The 18,722-nt window shown below is 44.0% G+C and overlaps 2 long non-coding RNA genes across 4 annotated transcripts in view; both read right to left on the minus strand.

The window, feature by feature from the left end:
- Window positions 1-254: 254 nt before the first annotated feature.
- LOC130456106 (uncharacterized) overlaps window positions 255-18,722 on the minus strand; it is a 47,289-nt gene continuing 28,821 nt past the window's right edge. The window contains exon 6 of one of the 2 annotated variants that reach the window (XR_008914449.1): window positions 255-269. This is a non-coding gene — a long non-coding RNA (uncharacterized LOC130456106). Of the gene's footprint in view, window positions 273-18,722 lie in introns of both variants that reach the window. The other variant, XR_008914450.1, reaches the window with a different exon arrangement.
- LOC103097646 (uncharacterized) lies at window positions 3,047-17,431 on the minus strand. Of its 2 annotated transcripts, XR_008914540.1 has the most exons (10): window positions 17,285-17,431; window positions 16,773-16,946; window positions 14,344-14,481; window positions 11,363-11,540; window positions 9,739-9,874; window positions 7,933-8,110; window positions 6,167-6,410; window positions 4,679-4,856; window positions 3,801-4,399; window positions 3,065-3,179 (listed from the first exon to the last, which is right to left on the minus strand). It is a non-coding gene; the product is annotated as an uncharacterized LOC103097646 (long non-coding RNA). The 2 variants fall into 2 exon arrangements; XR_008914539.1 differs by lacking the exon at window positions 3,801-4,399 and having other exon boundaries at window positions 3,047-3,179.

The following is an 18,722-nucleotide window of genomic DNA, read 5'->3' on the forward strand; positions in this document are numbered from 1 at the left end:
TTATACTGTAACCTGGAACAAAACCCTGTCCTCCTCTTGGATTCACTTAGTCCTTTCTTTCAAATGAAGAGGTTGGACATGATTTTCTCTGAGATTTCTGCTTTGTGCTTTTTTTAGATTCCTGTTAACTAGAGTATTTGTAGGAATAAGGGTGGGCCTATTAAAAGGGCCTTTAGCCTTCCTGGGAGGATGCTCTCTCATATCCCTGGCCCCATGTTTACAAATAACTGCACTGGACTCTTGCTTCAGGCCTCATCTTTTTCTTCAGGCTGCTGGCAACAGAGAGACAATGTTAAAGAGAGACTTGCCATAAGGATGACCTCTGCAGGTTGTAGTAGAAGCCTTCTGCCCTGCTTGGAAGAACTTCCCAGATTAGCCTGGGTGGGAAATGTAGGGGCTAATGAGGTCTAGAGCAGGGATTGTGATTCAGCAGGCTTCCATCCCTACCCCGATTTCCCCTAGAACCCTTCTGCAGCCCAAGCAGGTTCCTTTAAACAGCTTGTAATTCCCACCTTTGTTCAGTCTGTGATCTCCACTTTCCCTGTGATTATTGAAAGCCCAGAAGCCACTCAGTCCATGTCTACCAAGTCTATGTACGTCCCTGTCCCTCCATGGTACCCCTCCTTGCCCATCTACCCCATTTTCTTAATGCACAAGATAAGTCCTTCAGCAGCTCATACTCTAGGAGAGGAATTCTCTGAGATTAGAGAGATGGATCTTCTCTAGGATTCTACCTCTACATCCCAGGAAAATGTTCAAGGAGGTACCAGAAAGTTCGAGGGAAATGAGAAAGTCCCTGATTTCCCAAATGAATGAAATTCAGGAAAGGTCACATCTACCCCAGTCTGATCCAAAATCCCTCATCATTTGATCTCTTTTTTCTATCTGAAGATTCCCAGAAGTCCTGGCTCAATGCGGAATTTCTCCACCTGTTTCTGAGGCAACCTGAGTACATGAAGCTTGGCTCATGACCTCATGGACTTAGAACTGGATTTACCCCTTCCTGGTTATACTGTAACCTGGAACAAAACCCTGTCCTCCTCTTGGATTCACTTTGTCCTTTCTTTCAAATGAAGAGGTTGGACATGATTTTCTCTGAGATTTCTTCCAGCCTCCAGGCCCCCCAAACCTGTAAAAGTCCCTTCAGAGTCCTCTCCAATGTCACTTCCCAGTTCCTTTCAACCAGGCAATCAGCCTTTACCCTCTATGACAACACTATTAATAATGCCTTTTGGTATGAAATCTCTCATCCAGCTAATTCAGCCCATGTTCTATGGCAGAGGCCTCCCATAGCTCATGGGTCTCCCTGGATTTTCCTCCTGATCCACAGATGCCCCCTCCCATGCTACAGGGACTGGCTTACTTCAGAATGGAAAGCAACTGTTCTAGGGGGACCAGCACGGATAATTTCTTTGCCTTGGACCTGGATTCAGCAGTCTGTCGCTTGTGTTTCCTGATGACTTTTCTGACAAGGGATCCTCAGGGTGCCCTTTGGGTAAATTTCTGGACCTCTTCCCCTCTTCAACATCTATTAGCAGTCCTCTGGGGACAAGCAGACAAGAGGAAAAGAGTTCAGTCGACCCAGACCCTCCCCTTTGTATCCTCTCCTAGCAGATACCTGGTGTGCAGTTATGTCAGTGCCCTCCTTGGTCAGGCACTGGTTCTCCTTCGAACAACCTTACTCCAATTTGCATGGTCTCTCAAATGGGTTTCCCACTAACTAAGAGGAGTCATTACTCCTCTTACTCCAAATCTCTCAGGCTCCTTTTTCTGTCCCTGCCTTTTTCCCCCTCCCTCATCATCAATGCTATAAAGGGGCAATTAGAGGTTTGGATTTTTCAAGAGGTTGAGGGGAGATGGAGATTCCTTATTTCTGCTCTTTCCTGGGAGCCTGGCAAAGAGGGAGACTTTTGTGGATAGCCAGAGCCCATGGGCTGTGTCTATCCCTATACCTAGGCTGCCTCTTATAATAAAGCTCCCTCCAGTCAGCATATTATGATGTATTGCAGTCTTTGTGTCATCAGACTATTCCCATCAGGGGAATCTCTTCATCTCCATCTTCCCATTCCTGCTCTGAAGGCTTCCATGTTAGGCCCTATAATCATATATACAGAAAGATCAGACCCATTTCATTGATATATTTATTCTCTGCATTACTATGACTGGAGTCTCTAACATTTTAAAAAGGAACTTTTGTGTGTATGAAAATGCAGAGAATGTATGGCATCTCCTGTGTTGTGATGACAGAGAATATATTCAGAATTCCAAGTCCTCTGGCAACCCTGCCCTTATTTCTCTCCAGCATTACTTATACTGATTCTATCAGTTCATTTTCATGATTTACACAATCCTGGGTCATCAGAAACCTCAGAATTATCTCTTCTCCTCCTCCTCTGCCATGTCTAGGCACTCACAGATTCTCTCTATTCCTATATATCTACATATATTCTCTTTTCATTGATAGATAAAGATTTGTCCTCCTCTGATTTATATATGGGCTCTCTTCTCTCCTCTCTGTATACCTGAAAGGATTCTTCTTCTACTCTCTGTGGGATGGGCTTTGGGAGACTCCCTTTGGAGTCTACAGACAGTGTCTCATTCCTCACATATAGGAGTAAAGAGGGAATATGTGGACCACAGAAGAGGCATCTAGATGGAATCAGCTTTCACCAGTGCTGGATTCATATATAGAAAGTAGCAACCCGAGGACTCATGTATGTAAAGAAGCACTACACTTGAATAATCATATGGTACACCCCAAGGGAGAATACAGTGAATCTCTGCACCCCAAATACAAGAGTTTTCTTACCAATTGGCTCCATAGATCACACAGGGATTCACTAATGCCTAGGAAGGACTGAATAGTGGTGAATTCTGGACACCAAGGGGGTATACATGAGAATTCCTAAAATGAATCAATGAAGAGAACACAGCAATACCTGAATATATGGGGGAAGAGAGAATGGCTCAGTGCTCCTCCATGTCTAAATCATCTGAAAAGTCATGGATCCTGCTCAGGGGATGATAGATCCAAGCCTTCCACTGACCTATTCATTAGGATTTTACATATTAATCAAAATTCTCAAGTGTTTTCCCCTTTGGATTCCTCAGTTCTCCTCCTAACCAAGGCAGGTATTTCTCAATGGCTTTTTGGCACTCCATTTTAGTCTTCATGGTTCCTGAAGGATATCAATGAAAATTCTTTTTTAAATGATTGCGTTTAGGGGTACAGCAGTGTGTAGGTAACTGGTGTCCAACCCTGTGTGTCAGTCTAAATATTTGTGTGTGTGTGTGTGTGTCTCCTGCCTTTTCTCCCATCCCTTGTTGGATGGATCCCTGGTCAGAAAGTAATAGGGATTTATGTTGATCCATCACTCATTTTTTAGGGTTTTCCCTGAAGATTTGTGTTCACTACAGTAATTGCTGGAGTGAGTTTTGGGCTTGTTGATAAAATGCTCATAGTACTCCTGGGGAAGTTGCCTTCATATATTTCTGGTCCCATTTGTTCTTAAAAATTGGATTGACCTACTGCTTCTGACCTCAGCTTTCCCTCTTCAAACTTTTTGGAATGAGGGAGGCAATGTTAGTGAGAGATGTCCTTGAGCTGATCTCTTCAAGATGGGACAAATTCCCTCTTCCTGTTTGAGACAGCCCCACAGACTGGCTCAATAAAGCCATGGAAGTGGCACATTTGCCCTGATCTAGAGGCTGTTAATTCAGGGCTTCCTTCCCCACCCTGATTTCCCCAAGGATACTTCTATAGCCCAAGGAGGTTCCTTTAAACAACTCACAATTCTCACCTTCATTCAGTTCATTCAGTTCATGTTCTTCACTATACATGTGATTATTGAAAGCCAAAATGGTACTGAACCCAAGTCTATGAAGTCTTTCTTGTTCCCCATTCCCTCTATGATATCCATCTTTGCCCATCTCTATGCCATTCCTAATGTCCAAGTACTCCTTCAACAAGTTGAGACTGCAGCGGAGGAATTCTCTGAGATCAGCAAGAGGAGCCTTGCCTAATATTTATCTCTAAATCCCAGGGAAATGTTCAAGGATCTTCCAGAAAGTATGAGTGGAATGTGCTAGTTTCAGTTCTACTAAATGAAAGAAATTCAGGGAAGGTCACTTCTCCAGAGACTGATCCAAACCCCTTACTTGATCTCTTCTCCTCCATGACTGAAGACTCACAGAAGTCCTGGCTCTATAGGGAATTTGTTCATGAGGCAACCTGAGTGCATAAAACTTGGCTCCCAGAAGAGGTAGCTGCCAAGATGTAAGCCAGCTAGCTTGGCAGACAAGAGGATCCTAGATGCAGAACCTGCTTTTCTCCCTTACGTTCATGGCTGTGTAAAATTGATCAAACTCCTCCCTTCTTATTCACTTCATTTAGCCCCTTCTGTCAAATGAGGACACAGAACAGGGTGACCTCTGAGATATAAGCTCCTTTAGACTCAAATCTACAAGCCCCTTTAGACTCCTCTCTGTCATTGCTTTTCCAGCTCCCTTCACCCAGTCAAACAGCCTCCTCCTTTTATGACAGAAACACTGGCACTCTAATGCTTTTTAAATGTCCAGCCATAGCTGGTTTTGATTAAAGCCTCCCATAGCCCATGCCTGTCCCTGAACCTTCCTCATGAGGCACAGGTTTCCCCCCATCCTATAGGGACTGCCTCACCTCAGAATGGAAAGCTGTTGTTCTGGAGGGATGAGCAGGGATCTTTTCTTTCTTTTGGAACTGGATTCAGCAGTCTGTGGCTTGTGTTTCGTGACCACTTTTCTGCCAACTGATCCTCAGAGTGGCCTTTGGGTAAATTTCTGGACCTCTCTCCCCTCTTACACATTCATTAGCAGCTCTATGGTGATAAGCACACAAGGGAAGATGAGTTCTGCCTAGCCAGACCCTCCCCTTGTTAAACTCTCCAAGCAGAGACGTGGTAAGCAGTGATGTCAGTGCTCACCTTGGTGAGGTCCTTCTCCCAACAACCCTATCCTCCCAATCTCCATGGTCTACCTATGGACATCCCACTAACCTCTGTGCCAGCAGTCAGTTCCCCTCTCACTCCAATGCTCTCAGGCTCCATTTTCAATCCATCATTCCCCCTCTCTGCCTCCTTTTCCCCTCCCTCACATTCAATGCTACAAGGGGCCCCAAGGGGTTGGGTTTGTTTAGGAGGGTGAGGGGAGATGGAGGTTCCTTACTTCTGCTCTCTCCAGGGAGTCTTTCATGGAGGGAGATGACTACAGTGGCTTAGAAGGAAGGTCACAGCCCCAGGGCTGTCTCTATCCCTACACCTCTGCTGCCTCTTATAACTCTGCCCCCCATCAGCATTTTATGATTCAATCGGGTCTTTGTGTCATCAGACTATTCTCTGTAGTGGGATCTCTTCATCTCCCCCTTCCCTTCCTGCTTGGGGACCTCAATGTGTGAGTGTATAACCCTATATACAGAAAGACCAGGCCCATTTCATTGATATATCTACTCTCCACATTCCTATGAGTCTGGAGTCTCTCACATATTCTATAAAGGATCATTTATGTGTATAAAAATGTAGAGAATATATGAAACCTCCTGGTTATGAGGAAAGAGAATATATTCACATTTCTAAGTCCTCAGGCTGCCCCCTCATTATTCCTCTCCAGAATTACTTATTTCGGTTCTATCAGTTCATTTCCAGGTCTTACACATCCTGTGTCCTCACAGCCCTCAGCAATCATCCCTTCTCTCTCCTCTCTGTATACCTGAAAGGAATCAGCTTCCAGAACTCTCCCTGGGATGGGCTTTGGAAGACTCCTATTGGTGTCCACAGACGGTGTCTTATTCCTCATATATGACAGTAAAGAGGGAATGTACAGATCACAGGAAGAGGAATCTGGATGGAATCAGCTCTCACCAATGCAGGACTCATATAGAGATAGAAGCTACCTAAGGACTGATGTATATGAACAAGGAGAAGCATACTTGAATAATCATATGTCACGGCCCAGGGGAGAATACAGTGAATCTCTGCATCCCAAATACAAGAGTTTTCATACTAATTGGCTCCATAGATCACACATGGAGTCTTTCATGCTTAGAAAGTACTGGTCAGTGCAGAATTCTGGACACCAAAAGGGTATAGATGAGAATTCCTAATATAAATTCATAATGGGAACACCGAAATACCTGAATATATGGGGGAAGAGAGAATGGCTGAGTGCTCGTCCACGTCTAAATAACCAAATAAATAGGGATCCTTCTCAGGGGATGATATATCTTAGCCTTCTACTGATCTTTTCCTTGGTATATTTCCAAAGGAATCAACCAGTACAACTCCTTTGCCTTTGGCCTCTTAATCTCTCCTTGTAATTCAGGCAGATTTTTCTCAAGGCCTTTTTGTCACTCTCGTTTAGTCTTCTCTCCAAGATTCCTGAAGAATATCAATGAAAAAAAAATTTTAATGATTGAATTTAGGGGTACAGGAGTGTGTGTGAATCTGCTGTGAAATCATGCATCTATCTCTGTGTAGGTGTGAATATTTGTATGAGTGTGTCCTTCCTTCTTTCCATCCCCTTGGTCAGACAGTAGAGGATCCTTGGTCAGACAGTAGAGGGATTTATGTAGACCCAACACCCACATTTTGAGTTTTGTTTTCCCGTAAGTATTTTATTTACTACAGTAATTGCTGGAGTTTGGGGCTTGTTGATAAAATACTTAAAATTAAAGCTCCCCTTGGGAAGTTGCCTTTATATATTTCTGCTCCCATTTGTCCTTACAAATTGGCCTGAGTACTGCTTTTGCCCTCATCTTTTCCTCTTCAATCTTTTTGGAATCATGGAAACAATGTTAGTGAGAGATGCCCTTGAGCTGATCTCTTCAAGATGGGGCAAATCCCCTCTTCCTGGTCAGGATAGCCCCACAGACCGGCTCAATGAGGCCATGGAAATGGCACATTTGTCCTCATCTAGGGGTTGTTAATTCAGACTTGCTTCCCCACCCTGCTTTCCCCAAGGATCCTTCTATAGCAAAATGAGGTTCCTTTAAACAACTCACAATTCCCACCTTCATTCAGTTCATGTTTTTCACTATCCATGTGATTATTAAAAGCCCAAATGGCACTGAACCCATGTCTACCAAGCCTTTCTTAACTCCCATTCCCTCCATGATACCTGTTCTTTGCCCTTCTCTATCCCATTCCTAATGTCCAAGTACTCCTTCAACAATTTGAGACTCCAGAGGAAGAGACCTCTGATATCAGCAAGATGGACCTTGCCTAAGCTTTAACCTCTAAATCCCAGGGAAATGTTCAAGGAGCTTCCAGAAAGAAGGAGTGGGATGTGCAAATCCCTGGTTTCCAAAATGAAAGGAATTCAGGGAAAGTCACTTCTGCAGAGGCTGATCCAAACCCCTTACTTGATCTCTTCTCCTCCATGACTGAAGACTTAGAGAAGTCTTGGCTTTTGGGGGAATTTCTCCACATCATGCTGAGGCAACCTGAGTGCAGGATGCTTGGCTCTCAGAGGAGGTAGCTGCCAAGATGTAAGCCAGCTAAGCTTGGCAAACAAGAGGATCCTTAACTCGGGACCTGCTTTTGCCCCTTCCCTTCCTGGCTTTGTAAAATAGATCAAACTCCTCCCCTCTTCTTCACTTCACTTAGCCCTTTCTGTCATGTGAGGAGGTTGGACAAGATGAACTCTGAGATCTCTTCCAGGCTCCATTTGAGTCAAACCTACAAACCCGTTCCGACTCCTCTCTTACATTCCTCTGATGCTCCCTTCACCCAAACAACCTCCTCCCTCTATGACAAAAACACTACCAGTCTAATGCTTTTTCATGGGCCAGCCCCCTTCCAGCTAGTTCAGCCCACCTTCTATGCCTAAAACCTCCCAGGATCTCCCTAGATATTTGTCCTGAGCCACAGGTGTCCCCTGTCCTGCAAGGGTCTGTCTCACCTCAGAATGGAAAGCTGTTGTTCCGGAGGGATGAACAGGGATCCTTTCTTTCTTTTGGGACTAGATGCAGCAGTCTGTGGCTTGTGTGTTGTGACCACTTTTCTGCCAACCGATCCTCAGAATGGCCTTTGGGCAAATTTCTGGACCCCTCTCCCCTCTCAGACATCCATTAGCAGCCCTAGGGGCACAAGCAGACAGGAGAAGATGAGTTCTGTCTTGCCAGACCCTCCCCTTTGTTAATCCCTCCAATCAGAGATGTGGTGGGCACTGACGTCACTGCCCACCTTGGTGAGGCAGAAGCCCTTCTCCCAACAACCCTACCCCAATCTCCATGGTCTAGCAATGGGAATCCCAGTAAGTTCTCTGACAGAAGTCAGTGCCCCTCTCACTGCAATACTCTCAGGCTCCATTTTCATTCCATCATCCCCCCTTCCTGCCTCCTCCTTTTCCCCTCCCTCACCATCAGTGCCACAAGGAGCCCCAAAGGGACTGGTCTAGTTCAGGTGGGTGAGAGGAGATAGAAATTCCTTACTTCAGTTCTCTCCAGGGAGTCTGTCAAGGAGGGAGATGACTACAGTGACTGTGATGGATGGCCAGAGCCCCAGGGCTGTCTCTATCCCTACACCTCTGCTGCCTCTTATGACCCTGCCCCCTCCAGTCAGCATATTATGATGTAATGGGGTCTTTGTGTCATCAGACTATTCTCATCAGGGGGATCTCTTCATCTCCCCCTTCCCTTCTTGCTTGGGAGACCTCAATGTGTGAGTGTATAACCCTATATACAGAAAGACCATGCCCATTTCATTGATATATCTACTCTCCACATTCCTATGACTCTGGAGTCTCTCACACAGTGTATAAAAGAACATTTGTGTGTATAGAAATGTAGAAAATGTATGACATTACCTGTGTTATGAGGACAGAGAATATATTCAGCTTTCTAAGACCTCAGGCTATCCCCTCCTTTTTCCTCTACAGCATTAATCATACTCGTTCTCTCTATTCATTTCCAGGACTTACACATCCTCTGTCCTCAGAACCCTCAGCAATCACCCTTTTCCTCCTACTCCATGTCTCGGTACTCATAAATTCTCTCTCTCTTCCCATATATCTACATATATTCTCTCTTGATAGATAGATGGATAGACAGACAGACAGACAGATAGATGGATGGATAGACAGACGGACAGATAGAAAGATAGAGAGATAGGCTAGTATAGCTTTATTTTACTTTATCTGATTTATATATGGGCTCTCCTCTCTCCTGTCTCCTCTCTGTATATATGAAAGTATTTTGCTTTTACTCTCCTGCCTGGGATGGACTTTGGAAGACTCCTATTGGTGTCCACAGACAGTGTCTTATTCCTCATATATAGAGTAAGGAGGGAATATGTGGACCACAGGAAGAGGAATCTGGATGGAATCAGCTCTCACCAAAGCAGGATTCATATAGAGATAGAAGCTCCCCAAGGACTGATGTATGTGAACAAGGAGAAGCACACTGGAATAATCATGTGACTCTTCCATACAGTGAATCTCCGCACCCCAAATACAAGAGATTTCAATGCAATTGGCTCCATATTTCACACAGGAAGTTACATTAATGCCTAGAAAGGACTGGTCAGTGCTGAATTCTGCCCAACAGAGGGGTATAGAGGAGAATGACTAATATTAATCCATGAAGACAACACAGCAATGCTAGAATATATGGGACAAGAGAGAAAGAATGAGTGCTCCTCCATGTCTAAATAACGAGATAAACAGGGATCCTGCTCAGGGGATGATGTATCTTAGCCTTCTACTGACCTCCTCTTTGGAATTTTCCCAAAGGAATCAACATGCTGAACTCCTTTGCCTTGGGCCTCTTAATCTCTCCTCCTAATTCAGGAAGAAGGAATTCAGGCCCTTTTGACACTCCCCTTTAGTCTTCTCTCCAAGATTCCTGAAGGATATCAATGAAAATTTTATTTAAATGATTGAATCTAGGACTATAGGAGTGTGTGGGAACGTGATGTAAAAGCCTGTATGTACCTATCTCTCTGTCAGTGTGAATATTTGTGTGTATGTCTTCTGCCTTCTCTCCCATCCCTTTTTGGAGGGATCCTTAGGCAGACAGTAGAGGGATATATATAGACCCCACAACTATTTTGGGTTGGGTTTTCCTTTAAAAATTTTATTTAATTTTGGGAGTTTGGAGTTTTTTGATGAAATACTTAAAATAAAAAAGCTCTCCTGGGCACATATTCCTGGTCCCATTTGCCCTTACAGATTGGACTGGGTACTGCTTCTGCCCTCATCTTTCCCTCTTCAACCTTTTTGGAATCAGGAAGACAATGTTAGTGAGAGATGTGCTTGAGCTGATCTCTTCCAGATGGAGCAAATCCCCTCTTTCTGTTTGAGATAGTCCATAAGACCAGCTCAATGAGGCCTTAGAAGTGGCCCCATTTGCCCTGAACTAGGGGCTGTTCATTCAGACTTCCTTCCCCACCCTGTTTTCCCCAAGGATCCTTCTATAGCACAAGGAGGTCCGTCCCTTTAAACAACTCACAATTCCCACCTTCATTGAGTTCATGTTCTTTGCTATCCATGTGATTATTGAAAGCCCAAGTGGCACTCAACCCATGTCTACACCAAGCCTTTCTTAACTCCCATTTGCTCCATGGTACCCATTCTTACCCATCTCTATGTTATTGCTATTGTCCAAGTACTCCTTCAACAAGCTGAGACTCCAGGGGAGGAATTCTCTGAGATCAGCAAGATGGACCTTGCCTAAGCTTTAACCTCTAAATCCCAGGGAAATGTTCAAGGAGGTTCCAGAAAATAGGAGTGGGGTGTGCAAATCCCTGTTTTCCTAACTGAAAGAAATTCAGGGAAGGTCACTTCTCCAGAGGCTGATCCAACCCCTTTTCTTCTCCTCATTGACTGAAGACTCACAGAAGTCCTGGCTCTATGGGGAATTTCTCTACCTCATTCTGAGGCAACCTGAGTGCAAGACGCTTGGCTCTCAGAAGAGGTAGCTGCCAAAATGTAAGTCAGCTAGCTTGGCAGACAAAAGGATCCTGGACTCAGGACCTGCTTTTTGCCCCTTCCCTTCCTGGCTGTGTAACCTAGACCAAACTCCTCCCCCCTCTTGTTCACTTCACTTAGCCCTTCCTGTCAAAAGATTAGGTTGGAGAAGATGACCTCTGAGATCTCTTCCATTCTCCATTATACAAGTCCTTTCAGACTCCTCTCCTACATCCCCCTGCAACTCACTTCACCAAGTCAAATAGCCTCCTACCTCAGTGACAAAAGCACTACCACTCTAATGCTTTTTGATGGTCCAGCTGCCATCCAGCTGGTTCTGACTAAAGCCTCCCATAGGCCAAGGGTCTCCCTGGACCTTCCTCCAGAGCCACAGGTGTCCCCCATCCTACAGGGTCTGTCTCACCTCAGAATGGAAAGCTGTTGTTCCAGAGGGATGGGCAGGGATCTTTTCTTTCTTTTGGGACTGGATCCAGCAGTCTGTGGCTTGTGTGTTGTGACCACTTTTCTGCCAACCGATCCTCAGAATGGCCTTTGGGTAAATTTCTGGACCCCTCTCCCCTCTCAGACATCCATCAGCAGCCCTAAGGTGATAATCAGATGAGAGAAGATGAGTTCTGGCTTGCCAGACCCTCCCCTTGTTAATCCCTCAAAGAAGAGATATGGTGCGCAGTGATGTCAGTGACCATCTTGGTGTGGCAGAGGTCCTCCCACAACCCTACCCCAAACTGTATGGTCTAGCACTGGGTATCCCACTAACTTCTTTGTCAGCAGTCAGCATCTCTCTTACTGCAACACTCTCAGGCCCCATTTTTACTTCAGTAATCACCATCCCTGCCTCCTTTCCCACTTTTCTTCACCATCAATGCTATAAGGGTCCCCAAGGGGTTGGGCTTGTTCATTAGGGTATGGGGAGATGGACATTCCTTACTTCTGCTCTCTCCAGGGAGTCTGTGAAGAAGGGAGATGACTCCAGTGACTGTGAAGGATGACCAGAGTGCCAGGGCTGTCTCTATCCCTACACCTCTGCTGCCTCTTATGACCCTGCCTCCTCCAGTCAGCATATTATGATGTAATGGGGTCTTTGTGTCATCAGACTATTCTCATCAAACGGATCTATTCATTTCCTCCTTCCCTTCCTGCTTGACAGATCTCAGTATTTGACCATATATAACTCTATATACAGAAAGATCCAGCCCATTTTGTTGATGTATCTATTCTCTACATTTTAAAACCAAGGAGGGGCTAGAAAACTCACAAAATGTAAAATAAATAACTTTGATCACACTAAATTAAAAAGGTTTCGTACAACAAAAAAGAATGCAAACAAAATTTGAAGGGAAGCAACAAATTGGGAAACAATCTTCATAACCAAAACCTCTGACAAAGGTTTAATTACTCAAATTCAAAAAGAGCTAAATCAATTGAACAAAAAAATCAAGCTATTCTACAATTGATAAATGGGCAAGGGACATGATTAGGCAATTTTCAGTTAAAGAAATCAAAACTATTAATAAACACATGAAAAAGTGATCTAAATCCCTCATAATCAGAGAGATACAAATCAAAACAACTCTGAGCATCATCTCACACCTAGTAGATTGGCTAACATGACAGCAAAGGAAAGCAATGATTGCTGGATTGGATGTGACAAAGTTGGGACATTAATGCATTGTTGGTGGAGTTGTGAATTGATCCAACAATTCTGGAGGCAATTTGGAACTATGCCCAAAGGGAATGACAACACTATATGCCCTTTGATCCAGCCATACCACTGCTGGGTTTGTACCCCAAAGAGATACTAAGGAAAAAGACTTGTACAAGAATATTGATAGCTGCATTCTTTGTGGTGACAAAAAATTGGAAAATGAGGGGATGTCCTTCAATTGAGGAATGACTGAACAAATTCTGGTATCAGTTGGTGTAGGAATACTATTGTGCTCAAAGGAAAAATGAACTGGAGCTATTCCATGTGAACTGGAATGACCTCCAGCAATTGATGCAGAGTCAGAGGAGCAGAACCAGGAGAACATTGTATACAGAGACTGATACACTGTAGTACAATCAAATGTAATGGGTTTCTTCATTAGTGGCAATGTTGTGATCCTGAACAACTTGGAGGGATCTGCGAGAAAGAACCCTGTCCACATTCAGAGGAAAAACTGTGGGAGTAGAAACACAGAAGAAAAACAACTGCTTGATTACATGGGTCAAGGGGATATGATTGAGGATGCATACTCTAAATGAACATCCTAATGCAAACATCAACAACATGGAAATAGATTTTGATCAAGCAAACATGTAATACCCACTGGAATTGTGAGTCAGCTACTGGAAGAGAGGGGGGAGGGAAGGGAGGGAAAGAATATGCTTCTTGTAACCAAGGAATAATGTTCTAAATTCACTAAATAAATAACTTACAATGAAAAAATAAAGTATACAAAAAATAATAATTAGTTTGCAAAAAATAAAGGAACATTTATGTGTATAAAAAAGCAGAGAATTTATGAAATCTCCTGGGTATGAGGAAAGAGAATATATTCACATTTCTAAATCCTCAGGCTTCCCCCTGCTTATTCCTCTCCAGAATTACTTATACTGGTTCTATCAATTAATTTCCAGGTCTTACACATCCTAGGTCCTCAAAAACCTCAGCAATCAACCCTTGTCCTCCTCCTCCTCCATCTCTAGGCACTCAGAGATTCTCTCTCTCTTCCTATATATCTACATATATTCTCTCCAGACTGATAGATAGATAAATAAATAGATAGATAACCAGAAAGATAACCAGGCAGATAGACAGAGCTTTATCTTCCACTCTCTGATTTATATGTGGGGTTCTCTCTCTTCTCTGTATGCCAAAAAGTATTTTGCTCCTTTTCTCCCTGGGATGGGCTTTGGAAGACTCTTATTGGTGTCCACAGACAGTGTCTCATTCCTCTCATGTGGGAGTAAAGAGGGAATATGTGGACCACAGGAAGAGGAATCTGGATGGAATCAGCTCTCACCAATGCAGAACTCACATAGAGATAGAAGCTACCCAAGAACTGATGTATGTGAACAAGGAGAAGCACACTTGAATAATCATATGACACTTCTCAAGGGAGAATACAGTGAATCTCTCCACCCCAAATACAAGAGTTTTTATACCAGTTGGCTCCATAGATCACACAGGGAGTCATTAATGCCTAGAATGGACTGGTCAGTGCTAAATTCTGGACACCAAGGGGGTATAGAGGAGAATTCCTAATATGAATCCATAAAGAGACTTCCAGTATACTGGAATATATGGGGGAAGAGAGAATGGCTGAGTGCTCCTCCATGTCTAAATAACCAGATAAACAGGGATCCTGCACAGGGGATGATGTATCTTAGCCTTCTACTGACCTCTTCTTTGGAATTTTCCCAAAAGAATGAATGTGCTCAACTCCATTCCCTTTTGGCTTCCTCAGTTCTCCTCCTTATTCAGGCAGATGTTTCTCAAGGCCCTTTTGACACTCCCCTTTATTCTTCTCTCCAAGATTCCTGAAGGAAATCAATGAAAATAATTTTAAATGATTGGATTTAGGGGTTCAGGAGTGTGTGAATCAGGTGTGAAAACCTGTATCTATCACCGTGTTGGTGTGAATATTAGTATGTGTGTCTCTTACCTTCTCTCTCAACCCTTTTTGGATGGATCTTTGGTCAGACAGTAGGGGGATTTATTTAACACCCATTTTTTCTGTTGGGTTTTTCCTTAAGAATTTTATTTACTAACCAGGAAAACATTGTACACAGAGACTGATATACTATGGTACAATCGAACATAATGGACTTCTCCATTAGGGACAATGCAATGTCCCTGAACAATCTGCAGGGATCTAAAGAACACTATCCACAAGCAGAGGATAAACCATGGGAGTAAAAACACCGATGAAAAGCAACTGCTTGACTACAGGGATTGAGGGGATATGACTGAGAAGAGACTAAATAAACACTTAATGCCAATACCAACAACATGGAAATGGGTTCGAATCAAGGACACGTGATACCCAGTGGAATCGCGCATCACCTATGGGAGAGGTGGTGGGAGGGGGGGAGGAAAGGAAAATGATCTTTGTTTCCAAAGAATAATTTTTGGAAAGGACCAAATAAAATAATGTTTTTAAAAAAGAATTTTATTTACTACATTAATTACTGGAGTGTGGGGCTTGGTGATGAAGTACTTAAAATTAAAGCTCTCCTCGGGAAGTTGCCTTCTCATATTCCTGCTCCCATTTGTCCTTACAAATTGGACTGGGTACTGCTTCTGCCCTCATCTTTCCCTCTTCAAACTTTTTGGAATCAGGGAGACAATGTTAGTGAGGGATGTCCCTGAGCTGAATTCTTCAAGATTGGGCAAATTCCCTCTTCCTGTTTGAGACAGCCCCACAGACCGGCACAATGAAGCCACATTTGCCCTGAACTAGGGGGGCTGTTAACTCAGGCTTCCTTCCCCACCCTGCTTTCCCCAAGTATACTTCTCTAGCCCAAGGAGGTTCCTTTAAACAACTCACAATTCCCACCTTCATTCAGTTCATGTTCTTCACTACACATGTGATTATTGAAAGCCCAAATGTCACTGAACCCAAGTCTATGAAGTCTTTCTTGAACCCTATTCCCTCCAAGATACCCATCATTGACCAAGTCTACCCCATTCCTATTGTCCAAGTACTTCTCCTTCAACAAGATGAGAGACTGCAGAGGAGGAATTCTCTGAGATCAGCAAGATGGATCTTGTCTATTAGGCATTTACCTCAAAATCCCAAGGAAATGTTCAAGGAGCTTCCAGAAAGAAGGAGTGGGATGTGCAAATCCCTGGTTTCCAAAATGAAAGGAATTCAGGGAAGGTCACTTCTGCAGAGGCTGATCCAAACCCCTTACTTGATCTCTTCTCCTCATTGACTGAAGACTCACAGAAGTCTTGGCTCTATGGGGAATTTCTCCACCTCATTCTTAGGCAATCTGAGTGCATGATGCTTGGCTCTTAGGAGAGGTAAGCCAAGATGTAAGCCAGCTAGATTGGCAAACAAGAGGATCCTAAACTCAGGACATGCTTTTGTCCCTTCTCTTCCTGGCTTTGTAAAGTAAACCAAACTCCTCCCCTCTTCTTCACTTCACTTAGCCCTTTCTGTCAATGAGGAGATTGGACAAGATGAACTCTGAGATCTCTTCCAGGCTCCTTGCCTCACACCTAAAATCCCCTTAAGACTCCTCTCCTACATCCCTTTGCAGCTCACTTCACCCACTCAAACAGCCTTCTCCCTCTATGACAAAAACACAGCCAATCTAATACTTTTTGATAGTCCAGCTCCCATCCAGGCAGTTCTGACTAAAGCCTCCCATAGCCCATGGGTCTCCCTGGACCTTCCTCCTGAGCCACAGGTGTCCCCCATCTGACAGGTTCTGTCTCACCTCAGAATGGAAAGCTTCCTGGCTGTACTGTAACCCTGGCCACACACCTCCCCTTTTGACTAAACTTAGCCCTTTCTATCAAAGGAGGAGATTGGACCACATGACCTCTGAGATCTCTTCCAGCCTCCAGGCCACCCAAACCTCCAAACCCCTTTAGGGTTTTGTCCTACATCCTTCCCCAGCTTCAGTCACCCAGTCATACTGCCTCCTCCCTCTTTGTGAAAACCACGGCCAGTCTAATGCCTTTTGGTGGACCAGCCACCATCCATCTAGTTCAGGCCATGTTCTATGCTTAAAGCCAAGAGTATAGGCCATGGGTCTCTCTGCACCTTCCCTTCCTAAGCCGCAGGTGCCCCCCCAAAATGCTACAGGGACTGTCTCACCTCAGAATGGAAAGCTATAGTTCTGGTGGGTCCAGCAGGGATCATTTCCTTCTAAGGGAGTAGATTCAGCAGTCTTTGGCTTGTATTTTGTGACCACTTTTCTGTCAACTGGTTCTCAGGATGTTCTTAGGCAAGTCCTGGCTTCTCTGGCCTCTCAGAAAAGCATTCCCAGTCCTAAAGGGACAAGCAGACAAGTGGAGATGAGTACAGGCTAGACAGACTCTGTTTCCCACTGAGACCTGGTGGGCAGGGATGTCACTGTCCACTTTGAACAGGCAGTGATCCTTCTACCAAACACCCTGCCCACAGTAAGTCTCCATTGTTTCTCACTGGGCATCCTGCTCACATCTCTGTCAGGAGTTAGTGCCCCTCTCAACCCCACACTCGGGGCGCACTTCTTCTCTACCTTTTCCCCTCCCCAGTTCCTTTTTTCTCCCCTCCACAAGAGGCTCCTAGGTGCCTAGGCTTTGGCGTTTTGTTCCAGAGTGAGTGGGATGGTGGGGTTCTCTTACTTCTACTCTCCAGGGAGACTGTCAAGAATAGAGATGACCACAGGACCATGATAGAGTGGCAGAGCCCCTGGGCTGTCTGTCTCAATATCTTTTTGCCCCACTTGCCCTTTATAACACCTCCTACTCAGCATATTATGATGTAATGGGGTCTTTGTGTCCTCACACTATTCATGGCAGGGCCTTCTCTGCATTTTCCCCTTTCCTTCGTGCTCAAGAGCCCTCAGTGATTGGCTGTATAATCCTATATACACAAAGAGTGGGCCCGTTTTGTTTATATAGTAACATATTCTCTTTATTCCTGTCTCTAGATTCTGATCCAGAATATACTTATGTCCAAACAAAATATTTCACAGCTCCCATTGATGAGAACCATTAATAAACACACCCGAAGATAATTCCTGCCCTCTTTTCTCTTCATTCCCCTGCAGGAGTTCTCAGATATTCTTTTTATCCTCTCCTTTATTTTATTTACTCTTTCTCTTGACACATCCACCTCATCCATCATTCTCTCTGTTGCTATGGATATAAAAATCCCCACATTCGCCCTCTAGCATCTCGTCTTAAGTATGTGTTTGTGTGAGCATACATCCTTATTCCCTCTCCTTGAACATTTGTGAAGGATTACCTTCTCTCTCTGTCGCTGTCTCTGTCTCTGTCTCTGTCTCTCCATCTGTCTGTATGTCTGTCTCTCAAGCCCCTCTTTCCATACATGATTTTTCCTCTCATTTCCCTAAATGCTTAATATAATTTGCATGTTCCACTGCCTAAGTAGGATATTTAAAGGTTCCCATGGCTGTCTGCAGAGTGTGTGTCTTTGCAAAAGAATGTGAATAAACTCAAGGAGGAAGCTAGATGGAACGAGCCCCCGTTAATCCAGTTCTTATGCAGGAGTCCTTGTGTCCTCATGTATCATACCCATGGCTCACAAGGGAGAATACCATAAGTTGAGACACTGAACATGTCCTTGCTTATGGGAATATTTAAGGAGAATCTGTCAAGTCAAATGGATTCATCCATGTGCAGACAGGAAATCTGCATTCTCACATAACACTAGCAAAGTACTGGAGAGAAGAATTCATAATAGGAATGTATGAGTAGAATGTATCAATATCTGAATATGTGGACTGACAGAAAATGGTAGCCTGCTTCCAGTTTAAATAACTAGGGAAGGCAGTGTTTCTCAACTTGGAGATTTGTTTGAATTTTCCACCATCTTTTTTCCATGCGATTTTACATAAGAATGAAGATACTTGATGCGTTTTTCCTTTGACTACCCTAAAAATCATTGTTTCTTAATAGAAGGAATCTCTACTACTGTCTTCTCCCCATTATTACAAATGGATATGAATGAAAAATTATTTAGGAAATGATTGTATTTGTGGGTACAGGAGTTTGTGTGGGAGGGTTTTACTATGAGTCTCTCTCTGTCCAATCCCTT

The sequence above is a fragment of the Monodelphis domestica genome, chromosome X (genome assembly GCF_027887165.1).
Source record: "Monodelphis domestica isolate mMonDom1 chromosome X, mMonDom1.pri, whole genome shotgun sequence".
Lineage (NCBI taxonomy): Eukaryota > Metazoa > Chordata > Mammalia > Didelphimorphia > Didelphidae > Monodelphis > Monodelphis domestica.